Source organism: Capsicum annuum, chromosome 9, assembly GCF_002878395.1.
Source record: "Capsicum annuum cultivar UCD-10X-F1 chromosome 9, UCD10Xv1.1, whole genome shotgun sequence".
Classification (NCBI taxonomy): Eukaryota; Viridiplantae; Streptophyta; class Magnoliopsida; order Solanales; family Solanaceae; genus Capsicum; species Capsicum annuum.
In genome coordinates, this window is record NC_061119.1 from 141,340,059 (window position 1) to 141,346,107 (window position 6,049).

Below are 6,049 nucleotides of genomic sequence, written 5' to 3' on the forward strand. Positions count from 1 at the left end.
TAATTCTTGATTTTGACCCTTATTTTCCTTACGTTTGCGGATGTTTTGAGCCCTAATTGAGAATTCATTTGTGCTTAATTTTTAAGCATGCATTACTTATTCTTCGAGAGACCCCATGATGGATTCATTTTCTAAATTCCATTAGCGAGCCCTATGGACCTATTTTTGACCCAATTTTCAGCCTGACTTTATATTGTAATATGAGTCTTGTTTTACTCATATTAACATGTAGATTATGACTTTGATTGAGCGAAGTCAATAAAAGGTCATAGAGTAAAGACGAACAATACATAGATAGTTCGAGACTTTAGTTAGAAGTTAAGGTAGGCAATGGTCCAATATTCTCTATGAGATTTTGTATTATTTAGATTGTATGATAGGTAGGAGTTATAAGATAGGTTTATAGATAGTTGTATCTTGATTTAACCTGTACAACCGTTATAGTTATAGGATTAGATTAAGCTTGAATATACTTATTTGATGTTAGGTTTGCATTAGTGATCCCTAGTATAAGATTTATAGTATTACTCAATGCTTTGGGGGATATTCTTTGGTTAGATCCTTCCGGTAGCTTGATGCCCTTGTTTACCTTTGCTTTTTGAGTTTAATATTATTTCTTTTTACTTTGTACATTGTTGGAACCAAGGCCTTGGTTACGAGGCCATTTTGGACATCAGATTAGTTTATGATACCCTGAGATAATTATGATTTCAGTTTATAGACATTTACTTTTCTACTATTTGGATACTGGTGATGGCATGCATATATTTTTACATGCCCATGCTTACTTAAGTGGTAAATTTCAACCAAAACCTTGGCTTTTCTACTATTTGCCCAAAAAAGAAATTTATTTCCTCTTTTCACTTTTATATATAATTTTAAAAAGAAGTCGTACCACCCTTGTTGTTGGTTTATAGTAGTTTAATCTAAACTCACCACTCTAAACACTCGGTATAAGGCAGCTTCCGATCCCTTTTCAGTTTGCTCACCTATCACTATTTACCTATCACGATCGTGGAAGATTCCAACCATTTCTATACTATTCTACTATTTTAGTCCCGAATTCGATCTTACACACTAGACTTTATATATTTCTATTTGTTTTAGTGTTTTATTCAATTTTGAGCACTTATTACTCATACATATGTCCGATACTGGATGGATTGGAATAATTATTAATATCATGAAATTCCTGGTTTGGGATCAGACAGGGTATGCAGATATCCCATGGTCCCTACAAGCTCCTCTGACTATGTGCCACAGTACTGGAGGAGGGCGATCACCGTAAGTCATGCCTTTGTTAGTTGTTGAACCAGAGGAGGTATATACACTTATGTTGGATGTGGTACTTGGTTCATTCTGCATCATAAAAAGAAGTCTAAAAGAAAGTTGTCATAAAACCCCCCAAATCTAGTGACATAAGTACAAGAACATAGAAAATAAGAATGATTTTCTGTATACACCAACCGAAGAATAACTGTATACACCTACCAAGCCTCAATGCTTTCAAAATAAGATCCATATAGGGGAGGGAGGGGTTTTTTACAACCCGTATACTAACTCAAACCTCAACTCACCTATCCGGTTAGTGTTAACGAATAAGGATTCCCATAAAATATCTCATTTTATCAAAAACAATATTCCTTAATGGTACCAATAACTCATGAATATGCATGTATGTAATGAAGATATAAAACTCATAATCAAATAAGTATGAACACAACAATTCATTCGATATCTGCATAAGTGAGCCTATAAATTGACCCAATATATTAATAATTCATGATATCAGTTCTCATTTGGCCTATTGGAATATATATTCATGTATGACATCATTAATATTATATCAACTCCTAACTCTGGAACTGCTATCATGATAAAGGAAACAATGCTTAATAAGACCTATAATATCTATTCAAGCCTCCGTATGGGAATCACAATAAGAGTAATGACATTTAATGTACAAATAAGGCCAGTATGTCAAATAAAGATCCTGCTCGAGCAACACACAATATATGATATCTCAAATAAGCTACAATAAGGATATAATCCCCACACGGGCATACAAAATTAATAATAATCTATAAATATAATCCACATGGTTATTGTCTCCAACTCTTGGCATGCTTTACTTATTTATTAGCTACCCAACCCAATCTAAAGAAAGATAAGTCATAACCTACCTAGAAGTGATGAAAGTTGATCCTAAAACATTCATCAAGGAAAATTTCCCTTTTGGAACTATCTTGAAATTAACTAAAACATTTAGATATAATATTTATGCGTTAAAAGAGAGCTAATGATACCCATATTGTCTATATTTAAGATGGGTCCATAATGAGTTTTGAAATTAAAGGGGTAAGACTTGAATTTTATTTTAGAAATAAGTTCCCAACGATTATAGGAGTCTACAGTAAGAAATCCAAGTGAAAATGATCTAAAAATAAGGCTCAAATTGAAGAAAAATTATTTCTATGCTTTATCGATAAAACCCCAAAAAGACTTACCTAAGCTCAAAGGATGAAGCATAACCTAGAATTACCTATTCCCAAAGTTTGAAAATCCAAAAATGGTAAAAAATCATGCAATGGGTTGTTTATGTTGTTCACTAAATAGTACCTTGTGACTATGGAACCCATCTTGCAATCGTGAGGATCAATATTGACTAGCCATTAAGTTAGTAATTATAGTCACATGCTGGGCTCGCGATCGTGATAAGTCAACCCGACCTGATCCATCAATTTAATCTTCATAATTGTAGTACCCCAACTTCAAATCACATGAGTTGATTGATCAAGGGTTGCGAATGCAACACATGGCCATGGGATCACGATGGGACCCCTAATGCTGCACTAGAAACAGCAAACCACCAATTGGAGTTTTGAAAAAATAGTCCTAATTGGACCCTCGACATTTGTTCTAGACTCTACAGAAACAAATCATATATGCTACTTTGCTATTTTTTATGTTCTAGACTCAATGATAATGTTAGATTTTTGAAAAATAATTGTTTTTTTTTATAAATTAGCCCCCGGGACCCGTATACGAAAAATCTCCACTAGTTTTCAGATGGAGGGTCAAAATACAAATAAAGGTTTCAAATATAAGCCAACCTTGCCACTAACAAAAATCAAAATTTTGGATCTAATGGCTTTTAAAGCCTCTTAGAGCCTTAAACTCTCCCAAATTATTCCTAAAAACATTGAGATCCTTCTAATCATCCCCACAGCCCAAAATAAACATGTAACAACTACAAGGAATGGAAAAATAGTTAAAACACACAAAATTAAAGTTTTCACATATACAATATCCACTACTAATACACTAGTTTGTCCTCAAACTAAAAGGCAAAGACGTACCTAAATTGGTAAAAAGCTACAGGTAACTTCTATGCATGTTGGGCTCGACCTCCTAAGTAGACTCTCGATGGGACAGTGTCTTCACTTAATATTAACCACAAGACTATCTTTAGAGTACAAACTTCTAATATCCATGGCTAATATATAAACTAGCTTCTCTACAAAGGCCAATATCTCATCCAACTCAACAGAGTCCCAATAAAGCATGAGAGAATTTTCGAGAATATAACGGTATAGCATAAATACATAAAAGACTAGATGAATGACTAAAAATATTGGAGGCAAGGCTAACTTACAGGCTACCTCCCCAACTATCCAAAGTATCTCAAATCCTAGAGGTACCTTAGGATGATCTTTTCCTTTTCTCCAAACCTCATCACACCCTTTATGGGCGATAGTCAAATAAAAAATCGATCACTAACTCCAAACTTTAAGGCATGAGACGTGCGATCAAAATAAATCTTATGCCTACTTTTGAATACCCGTAGCCTATCCTGAATCACCCAAACTCTACCCAATGACTCATACAAAATGTTACTACCATGGGGTCGAACCTCAAATGTCTCAATCTAAACAATCGGAGATCGGCAATGCCTACCATAAAATGCCTTAAAAGGTGCCATCTCAATACTTGAATGGTTTTTATTATTATAAAAAAACTCAACTAACATTAAATTTTGCTCCCATTGCCCTCCAAAGTCCATAACACACATGTGGGACATATCCATCAAAACCTAAAAAGTCTATTTTGAATTGGTGTGGGAGTGAAAAGCTATGCTAAGGTCAACCTGAGTACCCAACTTCTCTTTAAATATCCTCTAGAATTAGAACTAAAAACTGAGGCTCTTTATACAATAATAGACATGGCTACCCCATGAAGATGAACCACCTCTCAAACATATATACGAGCTACCCTCTCAAAACTGAATAAATTTTAATAAGGATGAAATGATCCAATATGATAAATTGATCTATAATGAACCAAATATTGTTAGAACTATAAGAAGTACGAGGCAGCCTACTAATGAATATTGATCAAAGTCAATCTCACCCATCCACCAACTCTTGGCACATAAATTTAGCCAGTATTCTTTAAAACATCATCAAATTAAGAGTTACCACCTTACCCAATATCAACAAATGCTAGTACGCAGTTGGGTGTGAAAATATCAATCCTAACTAACTGGTTAGCTATAGACTAAACATCTAAGGCCAAAGGTAGCTCTAGCATTAACAGATAATCTAAACTCCCTATTATGGACGTCTTCTATCTCAAGGCATCCATGACTATATTAGCCTTAATCAAAAGATCATGAATAGTGATTCATAATCCTTAAGCAACTCAATCCAATACTATTTTTTCATTTTAAGCCATCCTTAGGTGAAGAAATATTGAAGTCTATGATAATCTGAGAAAATCTCACAACAGACTCCATACAAATAATGTCGCCACAACTTTAACAAAAACACAACTACGACCAAATCCAAATCATGGGTAGGGTAGTTCTTCTCATAAGTATTTAACTAACGTGAAGTATAAGAAATAACATTACATGCTACATCAACATTGAACCCAAACCAACCCAATAAGCATCCCAAAATATAGTAAAACTTGTGCTCTCTTTATGTATAGTCAAGATAGGTGTCGAAGTCAACAACTCTTTAAGCTTTTGAACGCTCTCCTCATAAGCATTCTACCACTGAAAGGTAATCTTTTTTTGAGTCAACTTGGTCAAAGGAGCAATAAAAGATGAGAAACCCTCTACAAAATACCAAAAAAAACTTACTATGCCAACAAAACACCGAATCTTAATAGGAGATGTAGGTTTATCCCAATCACAAATCACTGCTATCTTGTTTGTATGAACCATAAGGCCATCCTTAGTCACCACATGAACCAATAAAGAAATAGGATCTAGCCAAAACTCATACTTGGAGAACTTGGGATATAACTTCTTATCTCACTGTCTCTGAAGTACAGTTGTAATGACCTAATTTGTGAATACTAGAATTTTATATATTTTGACCATTTTTCCCTTCTTAATAGCTATTACATGTTAATTTTGAAGTTTGGAGATGGTTTCCATGATTTCCAATGTGATTGGGAGTGATTTTTGATGAGTTTGTGATTTTTAGTGGCTTAAAAGGTCATATAGTTGACTTTGATTAATATTTATTATTTTTAATGTTGGATGGTGATATATGTAGTTCCATTAGTTATAAAGTGTCAATTTTGGATTAGTATCATAGTTTGTTTAGACTCGGAACCTTTATTTTGCATTTCGATCCTTCATTTGAAAATAGTAAAAAATAAGTCATAGTGGTGAATTTATTAAAAATAGTCATTTATGAAAATTTGACCTTGCAATTGAGTCCATAATATTGAAAATAGACTGGTTCCAATAAGTGTTTTTCTATCGGGTATCAAATGAATCTTGAGAGTTCGTATGGAGAGTTTGAAAACCATGCAATTTAGCTGGTTTGCTAAATATGGTGCCGGTGTAAGACCTTATTCACGAATGTAGAGAAGGAATTAATCCTTCATCACCACCGCAATGGTGGTGGCCACAACTGTAAAGGCTAGTTGAGTCTGGTAGGGTCTTTGCCTTCTTCGCTAATGCGATAGGGATATCGTAAATGTGAGGGTCCGGGCCATGAACCTTTGTGAAAGTGAAGTCCTAGCAGTGGAC